Below are 26,703 nucleotides of genomic sequence, written 5' to 3' on the forward strand. Positions count from 1 at the left end.
GCTAGTCAGTTTTTATTCAAAGATTGCCTTTTTCCGAGCAGTACCAAACAGATGGTGCTGCTTTCAAATGAGAATTTTTAGAACCAAAGTGAATTGAAACAAAATATCTGTTTCAGAAAACTAAGATAATAAAATGTATTTTGAATATACTATTCAGTGTTATCCGAGATAATGTTATTAACCGAGTTTTAGAAAAGTAAGACAAGTAAATTTACCGGTGTTGCTGAAAACGGTCCTTATTGCAGAATTAATATCTTCCCTGCAATATTTTACGCTGTCATGGCAGGGACGTCGCTAGGGGGGTGCGAAAGGGTGCGCAAGCACCCCATAAAAAATCGGAGCACCCTTTCCGCACCCCAAAGGGCAATTTATTAAAATAAAATACTAGGCATAAGGTATTTTGAAGAACAAAAACAAAACAAACAATTTCTTGAATGTGAAAAAACTACGTCCCTTAGTGTATCGTTATGGATGTGATGAACAATAATAATAATAATAATAATAATAATAATAATAATAATAATAATAATAATAATAATACATAGTAATGATAATAAACAGATGTATAGCACGCGCGCAAGTGCATGAGAGAACATTTTGGATCTTTTATGTACCACATTTTTACAACTCGCACCCCATTTTTAAATCTCGCACCCCATCCGCAACCCCCCTTGCTCTGGTCCTGGCGACGTCATTGCGTCATGGAAACCGACGTAGTATACTCTGGTTTCTTTTGTGTCACGTGCATGGCGCACTTTGCGACATGAGTGTGATTTAGTCGGAATGGCAACACTGTTCGAAGCGAGGCCTACGTGTTAAATGTCAGGAACTTTCACCGCACGGACTATAAGATCATTCTGCATTCAAAAGTTATTCACTCACGCGTAACAAACTTGTCTGACAGGGGCTCAAATCCTGAAACAATGACGTGCTCTGCCAGTAAAGGCCTCCCCGCACCAACGCGAAATATTCGCAGCCGTGGCGGCGACGAATATTTCGCGTATAGAGCGGCAACGAAATTCGCACGTTACCTCACATCGACGCGAAATATTCGCAGCGCTGACGGACACCAAATTTCGCGTATGCGGAGAAATATCATGTCGTAGCTCCTATAATAGTCAATCAATGGCACTGTTATTTTTATGATTGGCAGGTCAATGTCTGAGGAAAGCATGGAACAAATTTTGAAATCAAAATTGTTTTTAAAACGCGGGGGGGGGGGGGGGGAAGATACTAATTTGGAAGTGATCTGTTCAAAATAGACATTTAGACCTTCAGAAGTGGTTAGCGGTAAGCTTTTTTATTTTTCACGTTAGATGGGGGGTCAAAGCGAATGAAATGTTGAGAAAGAATGGAAATTACTTTTAAAAGTTGCCGCTATTCAAAGTCTTTACTGGTTCTCAAGTTACGGCGAGTTAAAGAAAAGAGTATTTTTTACTTGGCGAAGTACTCAAGACAACCTCTTGTCTGCTAATACAGAAATCTTTGCTCTGATTTCAAATCCGCTTACAAAATACTTCCATCGCTTAAATTGTTTTAATTAAGATGAAATGTAATTAAAATATAAATAATGCAATTAAAAATAATTGTAATCACAATATTAAAATAAATGTAGTTACAATATTAAAATAAATGTAACTGAAATATTAGAATACATTTAATTAAATTATTAAAAGAAAAGAATCAAAATGGCGAACGATGATACCTAGTATTTAGCCTTAGATGTTGTGCTTGCGGTTGCAAACGTTGTCAAAGAACTTAGAGCTCTGAAGGAGAGAACACATAGAAAGAAGAAAGAAGTGCGGGTGAGAAAGTGAAGTCCACGTGGAAAAATACAAAAGTGCATCAGAAACAAGAAATTAAAGATATCTGAATATCTGAAAAGATAAATTACCTATGAAACGAATTTTCAGAGAATCCCTCATAACATGAATTATCGTCCCAGGACATATAAATAAATTGAAAATAGTGAAATGAAATAAAAGATCCTTTATTGGTAATATATTTTTTATTCCTACTCAGAGAGATGACAATGGAAAATTCTCGGTCATTTAGCAATTTTCTAGGAATTGATGAGAGTAGTACAACAAACTCCTAACACGATATAAAACATTTTAGCGTCGTGAAATTAATACATTCATATTTGAAAACAATTATTATATTTTAATTGTCCGCGTTTCTATTATAATGTAATATAATACGTCTAAACCCCCTCAATAACTTATTTTTCATGTTTTTTTATCATTAGATACAAAAAGAAAACCATACTGACTTTTATTAAACTTTTTAGCAAACTGATACTCCCTTGAATGTATAATGGCTACATTCACTAAAATGCGTTCTCAATGCAAAAAGTATCATAAAATTCATACAGTATTTGCAGTTCTATATATATGATAGTGCAAAAATAGTTTACCATACACGTGTGTTAAGTGCTTAACAAAATCTCGAAAACAGAAGAGACTCTACTTCGTCTCGTCTTTTCTACCTTTTCTTTGATTCTGTTATAATGCGTCCATTAAGAGAAGGAAGACAAGAGATGATGCCAAGTCTAAAATCTGACAGGGATTTGTCCCACAAGTAGTGATATTCGCGTATAATTAATAAAATGATCCTGTTTATGTGTATGTGTAAGTGTGAAGCAGTATCTGCTAGGTGTAGATTTTTGCCAATTTTTTCGGCGATGTATGAAATGGAGGGGGAAAGGAACTGGCCATTATCTCCTGGCCTAGTTGCCTCATAAGTGGTGCCTTCTTGGTATCATTTGTGAGGTTCAGATTTTTCTTCGGAAAATTGACTAAACAACAATCCTATAATATTGTATTTAATATTTAAAAATTAATTGCAAGACGGTTATTTTAATATTATGTAGACAAATATCGCATAATAAAATAAAAATATTAGTCCAAAACATTGATTATTATTCATTGAGTTGTAGTGACACGAAACGCGAGTACTAATGTTAGGAGATACAGCGCGAATTCGTAAGGTTTAATGAAAACAATTAATAGGCCTATTTATGTTTATTGAAACAACTCTTCTGTACCAGCTAATACAAAAGTTCCTAGAGTATTTCATAGGAATAAAATATGAATGAGATTAGTTTTGACAAAATTGCTAATAAATATAGGCTTATATGTTTGCTTTTAAGAATGAAACCTTCCCTAAACTAAGAAAATTATTAACTTTGAACTATTAAACCTTAGTAAGATGTTAAATGACGTAAAGTTCATATAGGTAGGTTCTCTAGAAATATATTTCTGTACTAAGCAATGCTATGATATTATGAAGGACTGATAAAAGGCAACAAAGATGCGAATATGAAATCATTCCTTATAGAAAGGCCGTATGTAGGCTAGAATTTTTCTCTTAAGATATGTTAAAGATGTGAATAACTTACCACTTTCATTAAATTCCAATTGGATTACATTTCATATTGCCCTTTTTCCTTACTTACTTGTAATCCTCTAGAATAAATCGTATAAAACTGGATGTTCCCTTACAATTTCTCACAGAACACCATCAAAAAATTTGCGGCGGCAGCGAAAAAAACCGCGCAGGCGGCGAATCTAAATTTCAACATCCGGCGATACTTTCGCGTCGGTGTGGGTACACTCATATACCGCAATGTACACTGAGGCAGTGACAACTTTGCGAAGCGAAACATTCGCCACCGGTGCGAATATTTCGCGTCGGTGTGGGGAGGCCTTAAGGCTAGTGCCTTACCTGGGTTAGCCTGATCTGGAGTGGATAACTTTACAGAATCTGAAAAAATTCACATCGAAAAGTAGGTTGAATGTTGTCTAAATAATGACTGGTAAACTGAAAATTGAGTCATTGTAATAGTAATAATAATAATAATAATAATAATAATAATAATAATGTACGCAAGTTTTGACTGCATGAGTCATCTCTTCAACTGCTAGAACCTCGTTACAATGTGACATGTTGGGGAATTATAGTTCTTTGAAATTTGTAAGTGTTCTCATTGCAGGTACTGCTTTTCACCTAAGCCCTTCCCTCTCACAATTCCCCCTTAAATTTCTTCATTAAAAATAAATAAATAAAATTACATACATTTCTTTCCCCTACCAACATATCATTCAAAGGGCTCTGGATGTTTTACATAAAAACAACGAAATAATAATAATAATAATAATAATAATGTGTTATTATTATCAACATCATAATCATTACAAGGAACATTTATGTATTATTACGTAGTCGTCAAAAAGAAATGTCTACACCTATGCAGGGTGCAGACTGAAAGGGACGATAGAAACACTTATATGAATAGATAATATATACTACGTTCTGTGATTAATTAGAAAAGTGAGTTGGAAGTTTCAGCATTGTGGCAATATTGTCGCTAACACTCCGCTCTTTTTTCAAGTAATACAGATGTAAGTGGTCAATGAACTCAGGTCTGTCTGTCTTAGTAAACTACCTCCCATCTGCCTCTCTGGCTACAATGTTGCAAGCTGGCCGCATCGCTCTGTGGCTTCAAATCAATGATTTTTAAATTAAATCTACATGGAAAACTTCGAGGGGATCCCGGCCAGGGAAAATAATAATAATAATAATAATAATAATAATAATAATAATAATAATAATAATGGTAGTATTTGTTGGTCGTTTTCAGAGCTAAAGAGAGTGAAGGATTGTTTAAGATCTACCACAAAACAGAAAAAGCTTAATTCACTCTCTGTGCTGTACATAGTCAGAAATAATCCAACTATGGACTATAGTGAGGTCATCAGTTTCTTTGTAGAGAAGAAAGTTCGTCACGTGTTAATGTAATCTTGTAAGTTAATTATAAATGTAAAAATTTTAATGTGTGAAAAAGTATACTGAAGTTGGTACTTCTCTATTTTATTTCTAAGTCTGCTTGTCTATTTTCTGAAGTCAAAATATGTTAAATAAATAAGAAATTAAAATAAAGTTTGTTTTTTTGTAAAATTATCAAAAAGGGAGTCCGACTTTGTTAACTGCCTAAGGACCGTGGGTCTCTATGTCTGGGCCTGCCCTTACGTTTGCTTTAGTGAGACATATTCACTTTTCTAAAATTCAAGTGAAGTTCCGTTTGCAGAAGTTAACCTTGTAGGCTCTAGTTTGTGAAATGTTTTAACAGTAAAAAATTGAACTGCAAATGTCAACAATAATAATGTTTCCATAAACACAGTGATTCGAATGTCCGTGCAAAAAGTTCAAGAGGTGGCAAGGAGGTTACGACGAATATTTTTTGCCAGATAATAATGGGTCGACATTCGGTATCAAATCGTTAGGACGGTACAGTTCTTTTATTATATCTCTGCCTCTGTGCAACGGCTCAGTTTGCGGTGAGAGAGAAAAGAGATAGTAAAAGTTTGCAATACTTTTTAATACTCTGACGCCCACGACCAAGATAAGCCATTTGAAATTTACCGGTCACTCACCGGCAGAGATGTAGACGTAATAAAGTGTATGTGACGTAAAGCTCGGAAAAGCCGCGCCGCGCCGCGTCGTACACAACACGTCACCCTGCTAACAGCTGTTGCCTAGTCACGCGGTGTGCAGTTATAGGAGGTGCTGAAGTGACCAACAGAGGCCAGAACCATGTCACTCTCACGCAAAGATGCCAGGAGTGGCTCGAATCTTGTATGCTGCGGCCATAACCCTGTTCCTCAATCTATTTTCGGCATTCACCGGCACAGCGTACACCAAAATACCCAAGGTACTTCACAGAAAAAATTTGATGGCGAGGTCTGGTGACATCGTTGGCCAAACAAGAGCCTACCACAGCAAACTTACAAGTGTGGAAAAATGTATAGGAACTCATGAAAAAAGCACGTGAAATTTGCTGGAGACCATAATGTAGAAGCACATACTTTGTCTTAATGACATGATAGCCTACCTCCTACATGCATAGCAACAGCACGACGCCCGCTGACTTCATGTTGTCTCACAAAAATATTCATTGTGCTCTCCCTGTCACCAATTAAAATTTCTACACGGAATTTTTTATTATCTGTATATATGTTAGTATACTGGTCTTTAACTTTTTGTTAAATTTTCACTGTTTGTATACTTTGTGACCTGGTAGAGTGTAAGAGATGGCCCTATGGCCTTAACTCTGGCAATATAAAAAAATAAATAATAATTATTAGGCCTATTATTATTATTATTATTATTATTATTATTATTATTATTATTGATTGTAATCTACTTAAAATTTTGAATTAATGTAGGCAATTTATATATATATATATATTTATTTATTTATTTATTTATTTATGTGAACATACAAGATAACCTAATTACAATGGTCACTTATAACTACAATATTAATTATTTCATGCAAAAATTACAAATATAAATTTAGCCCTATAAGGTTATGGGGACAAAGGCAATCTAATGATATAAATATGAGAAATAAAAAATAGGCTATAAAGACATACAGGAACAAACGTTGACACAACAAAGATAAAATGAAGTAAATATAAATCTTAATACAAAGTTAACGTGAATGAAATAATAATCTGAATACAATAATAACCTTAATATAACAATAATATTAATAGAATAATACTCTTAATAGAAAGCAGCAGAATGTAATCTAAGCTACCTTATTTTCAAAAATTTATTACAGGTGTGTTTGAACTGCTTAAGACTCATATAAAATATACCTATTTCTCTTAAGCTAGGCCTATACAATCTATTATAAGTACGAAGAAATCTATAAATAGGAAAATAATAATATGAATTTGTATTTACTTTTCAAATAAATTTATTATATTTGTAAGAAGCATTGTATGGAACATAATAAGATGTATCATGTATACTAATTTCATCTATTTTATTATTTATTAATGTATATAAAACAGTAAAACATTTCATGTCTTATATGTGATAAGATTGACACGTTAAAAATTAAGCCCTGTTCGAGAAGAAAAGTGAAGGAATTAGGACTAACATGATTTATTTTGAATAAGCAACAAGTTGCAGGGGACATAAAATGCGCAATTTCCTGAAAATCTTTCAAATCAAATTGATTTTTACGTTAGCTTTTAACATGAAACGTTTATTTCAGTGTCAAATGAGTAATAGGCCTATCTTACGAAAATTTCAACATCTGACGTCAGTTGTTTAACAACGGTAGTGAGTTACGCCACACTATAGTGACGTCAGTTGCTTAGCAACGGGAATGAGTTACGTCATACTCGCTAAGCAACGAATCTTTCAGGTGAAACACAGTAACTCCATTGAAAATACTGTCTTGTACAAAAATATGATATGTATCCAAGAAAGAAATAAAGATAAATGATCGTTAATAATACAACACGTAGAGTAAACTGTATTAAATTTATTTCACTCTTAGTCATACTCACATTCCTTATAAATAAGAATCTACCGTTAGAAATGTGTTTGACGCAATTACAGCAATTCTATGAATCCTTGTGACTTGTTCATCAAGTAGGGTTTAAGAAGGGCGCGTCAGCTACTATGGCTATTTGCGCCCTTATCTAAAATTCTTAATAGGGCCTATACCAAATACATAAATAATATAATAATCAGAGTGCTAAAAGAACTAAAAAGCGTTGTCACGATAAAACGAGGCACACAAATGCAGTATACTTAAGGTGATTTCTACAGAATCATAAAAGTGAGCAATTCTACCACACTAGGTGGTATTCAAAACGAACAAATAAAACAATAAAACTAAGGCCACCAGAGATAACTTGTGAATCATATTTTAAAACCATAAAATTTTATAAAATATTCGGATGTATAAAGTCCGAAATGTCAACAATGTAAAATCAAATATAAAACAACAAATGTAACCTCCGGATGTAAAGGGTCCGGAGGATAAGTAAAACGGATCAATAAAAACTAAATCACCTTATCCAAACCTGTATTTGATAAATATCTCAGAACTGCATTTGTACAATTAAAATCATTTCCAAGAGCGTCACGTAATGTCGGCCGAATTCCATAGTGCCTCCGTGCATGGTCATATTTCCTGCAACGCAATAAAAAGTGTTCCACCGTAAGTGGAACATGGCACATATCGCACTCCGGCTGAGGTTCGCCACGTAGGAGATGGGCGTGTGTCAGATGACAGTGGCCAATCCTCAACCGGGTGAATAAAACCTCCTCGTGTCGCGACGCTCTTGTAGACGAATCCCAAACTCGAACAGTATTCTTTATATTTCGTAATTTGTTTCCCTCTTGTGCAGACCATTCTCCTTCCCATTGCCACCATATTTTATATTTCAAGTAGTTTCGAATGTCCTGCCACCTCTCGCGCCAATATACCAGAGAGCCATTCAGTGCGCCAGCCCTGGCTGCAGCATCCGCGGCCTCATTTCCTGGAATCCCTACATGACCAGGAATCCACACTACTCCAATCTCATAATCAGAGCAAAGGAGAGAATGGAACAGCTGTTGAGTTCTTAAGACAAGCGGATCATCACAATTAAAAGACTGCAAGGACTGGATGGCACTTAAAGAGTCGGAACAGATAAGGAATCTGCCCCGAGGTTGCCTAATTAAAAACAATAAAACTCGGTAAAAAGCATAGAGTTCAGCAGTAAAAACACTAGTATATTGGCTTAGTCTGTATTTAAATATCTCTCCATTTGTAACAAAGGAACAACCAACACAATCATTTATCCGGGATCCGTCAGTAAAAAATAATGAATAATTTGGATATCGGGATAAAAGTTCACTAAAACGAAGTCTATAAACAAAAGCTGGTGTAAAATTCTTAAAACAGTGGCTCAGACTTATATCAAACATGGGACGTCGCATAATCCACGGTGGAGTGGTTGTGACTTGTTATTATTGCTATTGCTTACGAGTGTTCGCCAGAAAACAGGCTTGCTCAGGTAAATGCAATGGACCTTTTACTATTTATATATCGAACGAGACTACCGTGGAAATAGTATGTACATTTCCTATGGATCGAGGTCGGAAGATTCTGTGTTGCTTAGTATGGACCGATAACACAGGCTGAAGGGATGTCAAGATTAGAGCACTAGGCCTACTATACAAGTGACTTCCATTCAGTACAATTCAGTTTAGTTTGTGGCGAAGCAGTACACATTAGAAAGCGAATCTTCATTTGTGATACATATAACAAAGAAAATGTAGCCTACAAAATGTTTCTTGCTGTATTTATACAGAAATAACTTGATTTTCAGTAACCAACTCATTCAACAATCCAATATTTTGTAAAAATATCTTAAATAAACGGGCTCATTTTAAAATAAAATAATGGCGCATAAATCGCGTTACGACTAAAAAAAAATTCGATCGCTAGGCTATAGGCTAGAACAGTCTTCCATAAAATCGTGAAGAAAGTTAGCTAACAGACAGGTGTATTCAGGACATCAGAATGAAAAGGGACGAAATTGTTAAAACTATGCCTTTTAAGAAAACAGTAGTTCATAAATTGATTGAAATGGATCTAGTATCTAAAGTTCAATTCTACCAATAGAGACGAAATCTAGTGTGGTCTAGAAATCTTTTCAAAGGAGGTGAAATATGAATTAGGAAGGATGGCCGATTGATCGAGCATTACTGTACTATAGTCCAGGGTACGCGGTGTGTTTGGAACATTCGTGGGCTGACATATAGGTGGCATTGAAAATATGACAATAATGCCGTTGTTAGCAGCCATTTTACATTAGTTCGAGCACGAAAAATCATAATTTTATCTTAGCTACATTTTGTGTAGTTTAATTTTGAAGTTAGTGCGCTGAACAGACTGACAAAAAATGGAAAATATCGAGCTACGTGCTGCCATTAAATATTTAGTAAGAAAGGGAATGAGTCCAACAGAAATTAAAGTAGACATGGATGCTACTCTGGGAAAACCGCTCCAGCGTTTTCTACTGTAAAAAAATGGGCGGCAATATTTAAATATGGTTGAGAGAGTGTGGAAGATGACCCCCGCAATGGACGTCCAGTAACAGCAAGAAGTGAAGAAATCGTTGAAAAAATTTACGATATGGTGTTGAATGACCGTCGACTGAAATTGCGGGAAATTAGCGAGGTTATGCGTATCGTATCTCAACTGAACGGGTGCACCACTTCTTAGTCTTGGGCATGGCCAAGGTCTCCGCAAGGTTGATTCCGCGTTTCTTAACACTGGAACAAAAGCACGGCCATTGTCAAATTTCGAGCGATTGTCTGGCTCGATTCGGAAAAAATGCCCTCGATTTATAGGCGATTTGTGACCACTGATGAAACCTGAATCTACTAATACATACCAGAGACAAAACAACAGACGAAACAATTGAAGCGCAGTGATTCTTCGCCTTCAAATAAAAATAACTACTCAGTCGGTTGGGAAAGTCATGGCATGTGTATTCTGTGATTCTAAGGGGATAATCATGATTGACTGTCTAGCAAAGAGGAGAACAATAACCGGAGAAACTGAAAGGGAAATTTCGCGAGAAGAGGCCGGGTATGGCCAAGAAGAAAGTGTTCATCACGACAATGCATCTGCGCCACATCTGGAATCGCAGTTGCTAAACTAAATGAACTACGCTTCGAATTGTTGCCGCAACCCCCCTATTCACCGGATCTCTCACTCTCAGAAATTTCTTTTCCCAAAGCTCAAAAGTCACTTGGTTGAGAAGAAATCTTCGTTAAATGAAGAAGTTATCGCAGCAGTGGAAGACTTTTTTTGCAGACCTCGAGGAATCTATTTTCAAGGAGGGTACAGCAGCATTGCAGCACCGGTGGACCAAGTGTGTGAATCTCAGGGGGGATTGCGTTGAAAAATAAAGATTTTTTCAGAATAACCGTAGTTGAATTTGTATGTCAAGCTATGAAGTTTTCAAACAACCCTCGTAAGCTAATAAATTATAACTAGTGGCTTGTAGTAGCAAGTGCTGTTTGATAGAGATTTAAAACCACAGTAAAATTCCTATACACAAAGCCCCACATTTCTGACATTATTCATGACCTTCAAAAAACCTAACGCAGCTGTATTAATAACTCAAATGGAGATAAAGTACATTTAAAGCAAATAGTCTACGTGAACCATGGCCCTCTGTACAGCACTACGAAATGAACTGCAAGTTGTCCTCACCTACGGTATACGTTTTTGCTGCGATGGACGCACATATTTTTTTTTTTTTATTTTTTACATCGCAATATGTAATACTGTCTTTAATGCATAATTTCATTTCTTGAAACGTTACAAACGATATTATTTCTACATAGTCGTTTATGAGTTCTTGATGCAGTTACATTTCTAAAAGTTTTAGCACGTGATCTTGGTCGACCAGCTATAATCATAATAATGAACTAGCAGCAGCAGCAGCAGCAGTAGTAGCAGTAGTAGCAGTGGTGGTAGTGGTGGTAGCGGTAGTATTGGTGGTAGTATTGGTGGTAGTAATGGTGATGGTAGTAGTAGTGATGGTGGTGGTGGAAGTAGTGGTGGTGGCGGTGGTGGAAGTAGTGGTGGTAGTGGTAGTGGTGGTGGTGGTGGTGGTAGTAGTGGTGGTGGTGGTGGTGGTGGTGGTGTTGGTAGTAGTGGTAGTGGTAGTGGTAGTGGTAGGAGCAGTGGCAGTAGCAGTAGCAGTATATCCTTTCACTCCTTATGTGGAGCATAGGGCACATTTTGCTGCCGTAATGAACTAATGAAGAACTAAATTAACAACGTCACAGCACTATTATTTTAACACACTTACTCTATTGAAACACGAAAAAAATGCATAACAGTTGAAAGATGAACAAACCATTATTATCGAGGTCTCGAAAAGCATGACACTGTGACGTCAACATCTCGCATGTACAGAAGGCTTCCATAACTACATTTCTAATCATTTTAATGAAACTCGATGTTTTATTGTTTAAAATTTCATCATTTGAACCATAGCATTTCCTATACACAAAGCCCACATTACTGACACCATTCACGACCTTCAAAAAACCTCAAACAGCTGTATTAATAAACTCAAATTAAAATATAGTAAGCCTACATTTAAAGCCAGTACGTGAACCATCTGCACAACACTACGAAATGAACTGCAAGGTGTCATATGTTATACGCTTTGCTGCGACGGATGTAGACCTACATATTTTTTTTAAATTTAAAACTTTTTATGAACTTCGCTACAAACCATTTAGATTTTCCCGCAATAGGCCTATTAATATTATTGGCTTTCGATTATGACATCACACAACTTCACACGATGTATAGTTTTCATAAAATTTTCCGCCACAGTTCAAATTAAATATATAGATTATCTGTAATGCAATAGGCCTACAGGCTAGGCTATAAGTGGCAAGATATTACGGAAAACTGACGCGCTTAATCACCGCTAAGAGGCCTGTTACTTGCCCATGTCACTTCGAACAGTGGTTCTATGCGAAACATGTTTTCAGGCGTATACCCCTTTTCATCACGTACTAGTGTGTAAAATTTCTTTCTTTGAAACATAATTAATAGTATGACAAAGGCATCTATAAAGTTGTTGTGGATATAAACTTAAGCCAGGTAGTTAAACTACTGAATTCGTGACTGCAAGACAGGAATATTTTATGAAACTGATACTTGCTTGCTTACTTACTTACTTACTTACTTACTTACTTACTTACTTACTTACTTACTTACTTACTGGCTTTTAAGGAACCCGGAGGTTCATTGCCGCCCTCACATAAGCCCGCCATTGGTCCCTGTCCTGAGCAAGATTAATCCAGTCTCTACCATCATATCCCACCTCCCTCAAATCCATTTTAATATTATCTTCCTACCTACGTCTCGGCCTCCCCAAAGGTCTTTTTCCCTCCGGCCTCCCATTTAACACTCTATATGCATTTCTGGATTCGCCCATACATGCTACATGTCCTGCCCATCTCAAACGTCTGGATTTAATGTTCCTAATTATGTCAGGTGAAGAATACAATGCGTGCAGTTCTGTGTTGTGTAACTTTCTCCATTCTCCTGTAACTTCATCCCTCTTAGCCCCAAATATTTTCCTAAGAACCTTATTCTCAAACACCCTTAATCTCTGTTCCTCTCTCAAAGTGAGAGTCTAAGTTTCACAACCATACAGAACAGCCGGTAATATAACTGTTTTATAAATTCTAACTTTCAGATTTTTTGACAGAAGACTAGATGACAAAAGCTTCTCAACCGAATAATAACAGGCATTTCCCATATTTATTCTGCGTTTAATTTCCTCCCGAGTGTCATTTATATTTGTTACTGTTGCTCCAAGATATTTGAATTTTTCCACCTCTTCGAAGGATAAATCTCCAATTTTTATTGTTCCTTTTCGGACAATATTCTGGTCACGAGACACAATCATATACTTAGTATTTTCGGGATTTACTTCCAATCCTATCGCTTTACTTGCTTCAACTAGAATTTCCGCCTTTTCCCTAATCGTTTGTGGATTTTCTCCTAACATATTCACGTCATCCGCATAGACAAGAAGCTTATGTAACCCGTTCAATTCCAAACCCTCTGTGTTATCCTGAACTTTCCTAATGGCATTTTATGAAACTGATGTTTTTATTAATAAGTGTTTGACTTTTACTGTTATTTCAGAGTATTGGAAATATGGCAAATAAAGCAGTACGGTAACTCATATCTAGGACAGTTTATTTTCGTGTTATCTGAACCAGCATTTTATCTATTTCTTTGAATCACAAATATTTACTCAGAACGTGTTAGGTTTATAACAATTTAATTTTCAAAGCACGCTTTATATAGATGATCTTGTTTCTATATTTAGGCCTCGCCTTTTACAGTGTGCATGTAATAACGTGAAGAAATCAATATTAAGTACCCGGTAATTCATATTCTTGGGTTTCAAATAACGAGAACGTTTCATATTGAAATTACTACATAAATAAAATTGGAATAAAGTGCATTGTGATATTTTAACTTACAATAGCATTTGTCACTCAAATATTTAAATATTGTGGTAGTAAATTTTAGAAAATAGTCTACATTAAAAATAATGAACCAGCTGGGGCTTGTATATATTCCAAATTATTTAGTATTTGTCTAAAGGGAGTCCTTCTACTCACTTTTATAGAGAAATTGCAGCAATCAACAGGACATTAACACAACTTATTTATCAAATTAATAAGTTCAAAAATGCTGTTGTATTTAGCGACTCAATATCTGGAATCCAAGCCATAGCTTCAATATTTCTATAAATTCCAAAATCGCAGAAATTCAATCATCCATATACATACTGGCAAAACAAATAGAAATGGGCAATGAGACTGGAGATTGTCTGGCGAGGAAAGGAACTCAAATATTACATGTACCCTTGAAAATGATATCTTATCACAGTCCCAAATTGTTCATACAAACACAATTTGAAATCAAAATTCTAAAGAAATTTCAAGAAAACAGTAATAATAATGGCTAGTATTGCTTACTAAAAAGAATATATACCTGATTCTCCACGACATGATACAGTAGCAAAATGTCGAATGCTAACTAACCACGGCTGTTTAGCAGCACACTTGTTTAGATTTGGAATCTTTGGATCATTAAAATGCATCCTGTGTAACCTAGCAGACTCTTTGATGAATCAAGAACATTTACGGAAATGTCCAGCTTTGACATCCAATCTTCTGGATTCGTACTTTAAATTATACTGAGAAGTTAGAGGGCGAATGGAGATCATCCAAGTGCCTGGGCAATAGATACTACTACTACTACTACTACTACTACTACTACTACTACTACTACTACTACTACTACTACTACTACTACTACTACTACTGCTGCTGTTACTGCATTCAAAGTAATTTTGGAAATATGGCGTTATTAAAAAATATGAGCCTTTTTAACTTTTGAAATTTTGTTAAAATAAGTTACATTACTTATAAAACCATCTTTCATATTTTATAAAGGAATAAAGTTTCTTCTCTAAATTTCAATTCACATGGAATTGAAATATGACCTTCATTTTGATCTTAACTCAGCAGCACACTCTTTACAACAACGCTCTGTACAGAATTCAGAAGAAAATCCTATGAAATATTCTCAATTTTCTCAGGAAGTAGGACAAATCTTTAGCGTTTTTGGCGTGTGTTCTAGAGTATTGTACTCAGTTTGTGAGCATGTTGCCAGTGCAGCTGAGAATGGTACCACTTCCTATACACGTCACATCAGCCATTTGCCAAACACAGTTGTCAGACTGACTACGGTAAAGGTAAGACACTAGCACTTAACGTTCTCATTACTTATTTCACACGCCAAAAACGGTGACGCGGACTGTACAGTCATATGCCATACAACGGATACCGTTGTAACGAATTCGTCAGTTAGTCTATACGAAAAAATTCTTCAAACCAGCCCATTTTTTCTATAAGGCACAATTAATAATTTCATTTCTGCTAACGTCGGTATTATTAAAATGTCATTAGAACGAAAAGAGAAAAAAATACTTAGCCTACATCAAAATATAACCGATTTAATGAGTGCATTTTCCTTTACTTAACTCCGCAAATGTATACCGTAGCCTTAATTTAATACGCAGGTTGCTTATACCTGCCCTGACATTAGTTCGTAGGACATTAAGACTTCATTTTAATGTAAACATGTTCCTTCTGACTGACTTATAACTCTGTAGAAAGTTCAAGTTTTCTTTTGAAAAAATTACATGAGATTTCAAACAGAACGTTTACACACCTTTCTAACTACAGATTCCGCAGCTCGATCAACGTATGTCTCAACCTTGTCAATCAAATCCATACATAATGGAGAAATGCAAGCCAATTTTGCAGTAGGCATACCAACTATGAAAAATTCACAAGAGCACTCTTACCCGACCGGACACACTTACCCTCCGTTACCTTACATAATATTTATCATTATCTTTTGAAATAGTTCTCACTTCTATCAAAGTAATCTTTTTTATTTTAATTTTAAGTTCATTATATAATATAGATTATACCAATAAGAAAGTAAGTGTAAATGTAAACAAATGAATGCATTGACATTATTTTCTATAACAAACTTATATTGTCTATCTGTTTCATTTCACATTTTCAAATTACTCTCTTAGTTAAAATGTAAATGTATGGTTGTAATGTGAGACCAAAATTCGCTCAGTCCATTTGACTATTTTTATGAATTATACATACAGTATATATGATTTTTTTATACTTTTATAATTATATTTTAAGCTTCTTTTCGTACAAAATAACGCCAATCCTTGTCTAAAAGTTTTTGTTGTTGTGCATCACACTTGAAAACTCGCTCAGTCCGTAGACAGGTAGATAAAAAGACTAGCTCATTCCTTTCATAAAAATGGACTGAACGCGTTTTGGGATGACACTTTTCCATTATTTCTATGTTCACTATGTACTGGCCTTTAGTTTGAACTACGTTCGTTCTCTTTGGGTGCTTGAATGCAATAAATAAAAAAAATCATAAAGAATTGAATACTTATAAGACACGTTGAAAAAGTGTAATATGTATGATATTGGTTATTTTTATAAATGAATGTATTCACAGTAGCCCTATTATTCACAATATTCTGTGATATATTTTCAATGTTTTAATCTAAGAAATGAGTAGAAGCTAAACTTGTGAATGCATGTAGCCCCTACTTCTAATACAGTTCAACATACGATGAAATAAGGCCAGTTTCTACATTAACAAATTTATTGACATTAAGGGGTTAGGTGCAGCTTACAGCAGTAAAATTTTGGAAATATTCAACTTTTTTTTTCCTCCGTTACTGTACCTTGTACAATAATGAAAATTGGTATGTGTAAAACACTGTCCTTCTGCTAAATGAAAAAAATATATATATATTTTTACGATTGAAAAAAAAATTATTTACTTTTTGTTTTCAAAATTCAGTACACTGTGCAGTGATGAAGCGTTTTCCACATAACTCAGAAACTATCCTACATTCTGTGATGACATTTTTTGTGTGTATTTATGAATGTCACATTTAATATATGATGCAAGATCACTTCTTTACCTTTGATAGATTGTCTGATAAAAAATAAATTCATTAAAATTGATGAAATATCAGTATTTTCTTTTATCGCAAAATTAAAAAAAAAAATTAAGGAATGTAGTTGAAAGAGCATGATATTGTAAACATGAGTTTCAGCAATGAAATAAAAGAGAGAAAACATGAAAAAGTTAACAAGTTTATGAGTTATGAGGGAACTGTACTGTGAACTACCACCATTATGAATTTTATATATATATATATATATATATATATATATATAAGTAAATAATTTTTTTAATCGTGAAAATATTTTTTTTCATATATCAGAAGGACAGTGTTTTACATATAGTTGCAGCCGCCAAATAACTCTTCAAGGAACGACCACTTATATAAATTGAGGGAAAGTAGACAGAGGACGGGCACTGAATTTTTTTTTCCCAATCGTACTATCAGGGACTGGAATGCTTTACCTGCAGACTTACTAAAGGCTTTACCAATAACCAAAATATATTTAAATGTAGGCTTAAGGACTTTACTAATAGACGGTAGTATATTATACTATACACACTATTTAAAGGGTATAATTGATATTTTGTTATTGAAGTGGTGTATCAGTGTAGAAGTGTGTTGTGTCAGTGAAGTGTGTTGTGTAAGTGAAGTATGTTTCTGTCAGTGAAGTTTTATAGTTTATAGTGGCAGTGCAAAGTATTAGAACAGTGAAATGTTTTTGAAGTGTTACTGAAATCAGGATAGAATCAGTGAAATGTGTCGTAGTTCCAGTGGAGTGAGTGAGTTGTCAGCGAAATAAGTGTAGTGCTGAAAGGTACTTTTGCAGGCATGAACATATACTCGTGGGTTTCAGTTCGAACTTAGGGTTAAGATACAAATTAGATTTACTGTACTTTAAATGTTATTTTAAGTGATCGTGCTTCATTTAATTTAGGATGCTTCCTGTTATTATTATTATTATTATTATTATTATTATTATTATTAATTTATTATTAATTGTATTTTTATTAATTGTGTTCGTTATTAATTGTCATTATTGAGTGTAATTAGTATCCACTGCCATCGGGTATATACCCATTTGCAGTGTGAATAAATACATACATATATATAGTAATGGAGGAAAAAAATGTTAAATATTTCCAAAAATTTTACTACTGTAGGCTGTACCTAACCCCTTAAGTTAGCAAATATCTGGGTAAACCGTATCTTCCATATTTACTAATATCTTTAACGAAAACATGTTCCCTTGTGTGTGGTAATAAATAACTCCCTACACCCAGAAAACAAAGTCAATCAAGTGTTAGTTCTCCCAACATTTACATGTAGCCAATAGTTTTGTATTGTATTGTATTTATTAACATTCCATGGTATTCATACGTTGCTTCCCAGCTAGAATATGGAACAAGTCAAAAAACTTAATACTATTATAAAGTCTTAATTTATTGTCACAGTCTAGATGAAATATATACAGAAGAGATTTACAATATAGTCTACTAGTACAACACAAAGTTTTAGTATAAATTTCATGAAGCGTTATTGAACGTTATGAATTCACCTACAGAATAGAAGGCGTGAGAAATTAGGTACTTCTTTAATTTGGCCCTAAATAATCTTATGTTTTGAGTTTCATTTTTTATATCGATAGGGAATCTATTAAAAAATTTTTACTGCCATATAACGCACTCCTTTTTGATAGCATGATAGACTTGCCGATGGAGTATGAAAGTAATTTTTGACGTGTATTTATGCTATGAACTGTTGAATTAGTTACAAAGTTTTCACGATTACATAAGAGGAAGATTATTAATGAAAAGATATACTGACATGGGCATTATTTGTAGTTTTTTTAAAATAGTCCTACAAGATTCCATAGATTTGGTACCTACTATTATTCTAATTACTCTTTTTTGTAATAGGAATATACTGTTACTATCTGTGGAATTTCCCTAGAATATTATTCCAAAACTCATTACCGAGTGAAAGTGTGCAAAGTATTTTGTTTTTAAGGTGTTGATATTTACTATCTTTTGCATAGATCTAATAGCAAAACAAGCTGAATTTAGTTTGGGGGTAATTTCTTTAATATGATTTTTCCAATTTAACACATTATCGATTTTTAAGCAAAGAAATTTGGTTGTTGTTGTTGTTTCTAATAGGAATCTATTGTTAATTATTGCGCTAGAAATTTGCGAGGTTGAATTTTGACAGGATTTAAATTGAATTATGTTAGTTTTGTTACAATTTAATACTAATTTAATGACTGAGAACCAGTCACATATTTTGAAGAGAATTTCCTCTGTTGAAGTTAAAGTTTTCATGATATTCTAAGTATGAGTCGGCTGTTTTATGAATTCTACTATGTGTAAATATAACTTAAGTAAGAAAACTATTTTATAGTCATGTGTTATCCACAACTACAGATGCTCTGCATAACAAATCATACTGTATTGAAAAAATAATGAATATGTGAGACTTGCTTAATCTGGGAATGCGCGTCTAGTCTTGCTGCCGTGAGGGTGTTTGCATTAAGGTGTCCTGGAGCTTTCTGAGAGCTTATCGGTATTCTTGTGAGTCTTGTTTAGAATGCGGTGATAACGCTGTGATATACATTATCTATATTCTGTCATAACAAAGGCTATTTTCCACCCGAGTCGAGATAGAACCGTCGTCTCGCACAGGCGGATTTTGGCTGTAATACAGAAGCTTCTTACCTCTGTGGTCAGTGCAGACGGAGCGTGGATCTCGGAGTCGTAGTCGTCGTCAAATGCCGGCCCTCGTTCCCACAGACAATCGAAATCCGTCCTCTGGAATGATTCACCATTACTCACACACAGCCGCGGCGGCCATCTTAACTTCAGTCCGAACTTTTAAATTTCCTCCAGTCTCAGCGAAGAGGCGTAAGACGCGCTTGAGTCAATACGGATCGTTTTCATATTGTTTTGCTGTATTTGAGACACCTTTGTGAACACTAAAAACGTACTAAACATCACAAGCCACAACGAAAAAAGTCTCTTACGTAACATTGTAGCTGCCTATCCCTTATGTGACGTATTAAACATGAAGCGGTGTAGCGGGAGGTCGTGTGTGTGTAAGTGAGTGTGTGTGTGTTTCTAACTTGGACCATTAAGGACTAATATTGTAGGGACGTTGCATTGATATTGAACCTTAGTTACCTAGTTACCTATGTGACTCGATATTAAGTATTTTTTTCTCTCTCTCCGAGGTAGTTATCATCAGCAAGCACATTGTAACCCATGGCAACGGGAAGAGCAAACAGTTGCTGATAAGAAGGGTCGGGCCTACACTACATGTACATGCTCATATGAGATGCCACCTTTGGTCACAGTCAGGCTACAGTTCAGTTCAAAATTAATTCTTTTACCTTTGTTACACTTAAGAGCCACGTTTAAAGTTTCAAATTGACGCCCCAACGCTGCAAAACAACGCTAAATGAAGCAGAATTTTAGAACTCAGGAAAAATTGACGTATGTTAAGAAGAAGCTACATATTTTACTAAATAACTTTGCTGCATCTCATGTGTAGCATTTTGGGCTATGAATGTAGCCGACCGTGGATCGCATCCGGACAGAGAAATGAGGACTTTTAATGAGGGAATCTTCCACGTCAGGTCGAAACTCAGTTTCAAAGCTTGTACGCGGACAAATAATGTAAAAGATGAAGTAACTTACAAAAATGTAGCTGCCAACACACCCTATTTTAAAATGATTTAAAACATAGAGTAAATTATTTGCTTCTGTTACAAGGCTACTATTCGGTTAACTTAGCACTAGCGAAACACATCTCAGACTATTCTACACTAGAGGCAGACTAGATCAACGTCTACTATGAATAATGTTTGTTGTGGTGCCATTGTGTAAGTTTGTAAGGAACTTCCCCATCCTATGTGCAAACCGAAGTCTAGTATGACCCTAGATCAGCGGCGACCAAAGCGGGTGTCGCGATTACATCGTGTAATCACAGACATTCAAACAGGTACGAGAAGTTTCCTGCACATTGCTGTGTGTACTGAAAGCAAGCAGTGGCGGTATCATGTCGCTCTACAAACTCTGTCTCTCCAAGCAGTAAGAGGTGGTTTCGTAAAGAATGAGAACGAGAATTTTTTTGTTGTTCTGTCGGACAAAATGTAAAATGTTTACTTTGCTCAACGGTTCAATTAGGAGTATATAGAAACATTAATTGCCACACTGAATAATCTATTATTACTACTACTACTACTACTACTACTACTACTACTACTACTACTACTACTACTACTACTACTACTACTACTGATCACTAAGTATGTGTTTCTATAATTCTTCGGCACGTGCATGAATATTGTTATTTTTTATCTTCTTCCTAGAAGGATAAAATTATTAGGTTTTATCTCAATTTTAATTTTCTTAATCTTTAGATGACAATTTGTTATTCAGTTAATAATAATATTGTAGAAAAACTAATTCAATATTATGTGCCAACGAACAGTTAAACGCCAGGAATTGACATGTCTTAAATCATAGCCAGGAAGAGAAATATGAGATAAATAAATGTAAGGAAGTCGGCTACCTAATGGGGTTTGAAATATCTCGTGCTTTAAAGCTTTTTAATAGAACAGAATTTCTCAAAAGAGTAATGATTAAAATAGTTTAACTAACTTGTCCATAAGAAGTATTTAGTTTTGAAAAACTACGAATTTCTCGACCAAGTATCCAGAGAAGAATTTAGAAAATTCCTGATTATATTCAAGAGGAATGTTAAAAAAGAAGCAAGAAAAATCGTATATTATTCACTGGCTCTTGATGACAGCAGTGACATTACTGATACAGCAAAGCTTGAGATTTTTATCCGCGGGATTGATCAAGATGTTAGTACAGGAACCAGCACTGGTTGTAGTTTTCATGCCAACTACCTTTTCTCCGTCTCCTTATTTCATAGGCTGTCTGTCGCATGTAATCATTGCAGCTCAAGTTTTGGCCACCGCTGACCTCGATCATATATATATACTCAGATTGCTCGGCGTTATTGGCTTCACGGTAAAAACTTTTGTCATGTTTAATATGCTGCCATCTAGTTGTTACATAAGAAGTCACGTCATAACTCCCATTTGAATTGCACTAGCGACTGTACTGCCATCTCGTGTTCGTTTACGGCGGTACGGGTGGCGATCCTGGCGGTTGTTCTCTTCAAAGTGCAACCGATTTTAACATAGGAATGAGCAATCTATACGTGATCTGGGGTATGACGGAGAAAATCGGAGACAATGTTTATACAGAGTAGGCTATTCTAAAAGTGTTTACAGACTTGACAGCAGTTACAGTATTATTCACCAAAATAAATAGGAACTTTCAAGTAAACAATGTCCAAAACCCGATATCTACCGAGCTACAAAGTTAAATTTTTATAATATGGTATTCCGTGGCGTTAAAGCCCTTTAAGGGTCCAGACCGACCAGTCGGCTGCTGGCCTCACGCCCACATGTCGAAGAAGAGGTGGACGATCATTAAACTAAAATGGAGATATCATGTGGTTTTTATAATTACAATATTTAAGTAATTATTAAAGTTTACAGTATTAGACGTTTTGCAACGTTGCTGGATGGGGAGGAGGGAGTTTACAAGTACACGGTACAGCTCAAACGGTTACAGACATACCGGTACAAAACAGATGCTCTGTTCTAATGCAGAAGCGGACCATGACATACTGTTGTTTACATAAAACGAGTAGCAAATATAAACTTTCAATCTCATTAATAGAACATTATGGTAAATTTACATTTTATGTAACAATATTGCTCCATTTTTTATTGTACGTCTCAAAAATAAACTAATGGTTTTCTGCACAAAATCACACGAACATTTTTTTCTAATGCAACATTTTAATCTCTCCCGCTTCCGTCAAGCAGTATCATTTTTAAACAAATTTCTGGTTGTGTGATTTTCGAAACGAGGTAAGAGACTCCTAGTTTCTAATAATCGTTGAGAGACTGCTACAAACTTTCGCCGATTAGGTAACCATCTTTCAGAAAAACGTTGGCGGTACATCCTTCTTGCCTGACTTGAATTACGACGACTTTCTCCATAAATTAACAACATATAGCCTAATATTCCTAAACTGTGAATGATATTAAGTTGTTTATCGAAAACCTGTACTGAACTGTCATCCGCTCGACAGTATATCTATGGAACTTGAACTCACAAGCAACCATTCTAATACAGGCGGATAAAAGCGTTAATTTTTTTTCTTCCACCATGTTAATAATGTAAATAGAAGTGCTTATACATATTTTGGCCACTCGAAAGCAATTACGAGGCCGTCCAGAAAGTGGTTTTCCCTGGGACTGTTTACAGAAAAAAAACACAATTACATGGAAAGATTTATTGAAATAGATACAGCAATTGTTGCGCTATTTGTCAACATATCCCTCATTGGAATTGAGACATTTGTCATACCATGGGACCAATTTTTGTATCACTGTGTCGTAGAAGTCAGCCGCCTGGGATCGGAACCAGCGTTTGACAGCCGTCTGCACCTCTCTGTCGATCCCATGATATGACAAATATCTCAATTCCGGTGGGGAATATGTTGAAAAATAACTCAACAATTGCTGTGTCTGTTGCAATAAATTTTTCCAATAAGATGTGTTTTCTTTCTGTTAACGGCCCATGGCGTACTTACTTTTACGGCCCTCGTAATTGCGGTCGAGTGGCCAAAATTTGTATAAGCATTTCTTTTGACGTTATTAACTTATCTTCTTCTTCTTCTTCTTCTTCTTCTTCTGCTTCAAGCTGTAGGCTTTAAGCCCGTTGCCGCTCCTTTATTTCTTGTATCCACCTTTTTTCTGGTCGGCCGATAGCCTACTTCTTTTTCCAGTGGGTACATAGTCAGCGATTATTTTCGGGATTCTATCTTGACTCATGCGTTGTACGCGTTCCCACCATTTCTGTTTATACTCATCTACAGTTTCTAACAGGCTGTTAACTCTTAGATTGTTTCTTATTTCCTCATTCCTAATGTGATCCAATCGAGTTACTCCTGCTACGCTTCGAAGAAATCGCATTTCAGTTGCTTGTAGTCGACTTCTATCTTTCTCTTTTAAGGTCCAAGTTTCACCCCATTGGTACTGCCATAACTTTATATAGTTTAATCTGTGTATCTTTCCTTGTTTTATTTCGGAGTGTTCTTCTAATGGTCTCACATACATATATTATTAAATTTGGAAATTTTATAATCACTATCTTTTTCGTGAGTATATGATAGATGGCAGCCAAGGAAGTTAAAAGTATTAACTTGTTCTATGATATAGTCTTCCACTACTACCTTTGATCTCACCACCCTTTTGCCCATAAATGCCATTACTTTTCTTTTTCTTTCGAAATAGTTAGATTCATATCTTTCGTAATTTTACATAATTCAAATAGTCCCCTTTGTAACGTATCCTCGTCACTAGCTAATATGACTTGATCATCAGCAAAGAGAAGGTTTGTTAAGAATTTTTTGTTTTTAACGTTTTCTGGTATGCTAAACGTCTGCATTTGCAACTTAAATTTCCTCATTGCTTCGTCAAGATAAAGATTAAAAAGTGTTGGCGACAAACTGCAGCCCTGTCTTACTCCTAAATTTACTGTCTCATAATACAGTTTTCCTTCTTTGGATTTATAGCAAATGGTAGAGTTTTCATATATACTTTTTACTATGTCTATTAAATGTTTGTCCCGCGCCGTGGCGTCGCGGTCTAAGGCATCCCGCCTAGGACTCGCGTTACGGAATGCGCGCTGGTTCGAGTCCTCATGGGGGAAGAAATTTTATCATGAAATGTCGGCCAGTGTATGGGACCGGTGCTCACCCAGCATCGTGATGCACTTGGGGAGCTACGATAGGTAGCGAAATCCGGTTGCGAATACCAGCTATAACAGCTGGGGGGATCATCGTGCTAACCACACGATACCTCCATTCTGGTTGGATGATCGTCCACCTCTTCTTCGGCATGTGGGCGTGAGGCCACCAGCCGGCTGGTCGGTCTGGGCCCTTCACGGGCTGTAGCGCCACGAATTATTATTATTATTATTATTATTATTATTATTATTATTATTATTATTATTATTATTATTATTATTATTATTATTATTAAATGTTTAGGAATACCTCTTACTTCCATAATTTCCCAGAGTTTATCTCTTTTATATTATCAAGTGCCTTCTGATAGTCTATAAACAGTAAATGGAGCTTTTTATTAAATTCTTTGGATTTTTTCATAATTTGTTTTATTGTGAATATGTTATCAATACATGATCTTCCTTCACGGAATCCTGACTGTTCTTCCTATTCTGCCTCTACTTCCTCCTTCATTCTCCCTCTATTCTCACTCTATTTCCTCTATTCTCCCTCTATTTATTTTTTCTCCCTTATTTCCTCCTCTATTCTCCACCTATTCTCCCTCAATTTCCTGCTCTATTCTTCTATTCTCCCTGTATTTCCTCTTCTATTCTCCCTCTATATCCTTCTCTAGTCTCCCTTTATCTCCTTCTCTAATCTCGCTGTTTTTCCTAGTCTATCTCCACTCTATTTCCTCATTTATCCTCTCTTACTTCCTCCTATGTTCTCTGTCTATATCCTCCCCTATTGTCCCACTATTTTCTCTATTCTACCTCTAATACCTCTTCTAATCTACGTCTATTTCCTCCTCTATTCTCCTCCTAATTCCTCCTCTATTCTCACACTATTTCTTCCTCTATTCTCCCTCTATTTCCTCCTCAATTCCTTCTCTGTTTCGTCCTCTATTTACTCCTCTATTCTCTCTCTAGTTCCCCTTTTATTCTCCCTCTATTTCCTCCTCTGTTCTCACTCTTGTTCCTCCAGTGTGCTCCCTCTATTACCTCCTCCCATCACCCTCTATTTCCTCCTCTATTCTCTCTCCATTTTTCTTCTGCTATTCTTTCTCTATTTCCTTCTCTATTCTCCCTTTATTTCCTCATCTAATCTCCCTGTATTTTCTCCTCTATTCTACGACTGTTTCCTCATCTATTCTCTTTACTTTCTCATCTATTCTCTCTCTATTTCCTCCTCTATTCTCCCTGTATTTCCTCTTCTATTCTCCCTCTGTTTTCTCCTCTATTTTACCTCTATTTCCTCTATTCTACGCCTATTTCCTCCTCCATTCCCCCTCTATTTACTCCTATGATTTCTCTATCTTCTCTATTTTCACACTATCTCCTCCCCTATTTTCCCTCTATCTCTCCTATTTTCTCTCTATTTCATCCTCTATTCTTTTCTATTTCATCCCTTATTCTCCCTCTATTCTCACCCTATTTCCTCTATTATCCCTCTTTTTACTCTTTTCTCCCTTATTTCCTCATTTATTCTACATCTGTTGTCGATCTATTTACTACTCGATTCCTCTACTCTCCCTGTATTTCCTTCTCTATTCCCCCCCCCCTAGTTTCCTCATTTATTCTCTCTCTATTTCCTCCTCTGTTCTCTCTCTATTTCCTCCCCTATTGTCCCACTATTATCTCTATTCTATCTCCATATCCTTCTCTAATCTACGCCTATTGCCTCCTCTATTCTCCCCCTATTTTCTCCCCTATTCTCCCTTTACTTTTTAACTTCGCTATAGAATATGCCATTAGGAAAGTTCAGGATAACAGGCAGGGTTTGGAATTGAACGGGCTACATCAGCTTCTTGTCTATGCGGATGACGTGAATATGTTAGGAGAAAATACACAAACGGTTAGGGAAAACACGGAAATTTTACTTGAAG

General features: G+C 35.5%; 1 protein-coding gene across 1 annotated transcript in view; it reads right to left on the bottom strand.

Moving 5' to 3' along the window:
• LOC138696083 (uncharacterized) overlaps positions 1–19,961 on the bottom strand; it is a 233,227-nt gene extending 213,266 nt beyond the window's left edge. The window contains exon 1 of the mRNA XM_069820611.1: positions 19,658–19,961. The gene's annotated coding sequence lies outside the window, so the exon portion shown is untranslated. The remainder of the gene's footprint in view (positions 1–19,657) is intronic.
• Positions 19,962–26,703: the final 6,742 nt, after the last annotated feature.

This window comes from Periplaneta americana, chromosome 3 (genome assembly GCF_040183065.1).
Source record: "Periplaneta americana isolate PAMFEO1 chromosome 3, P.americana_PAMFEO1_priV1, whole genome shotgun sequence".
NCBI lineage: Eukaryota > Metazoa > Arthropoda > Insecta > Blattodea > Blattidae > Periplaneta > Periplaneta americana.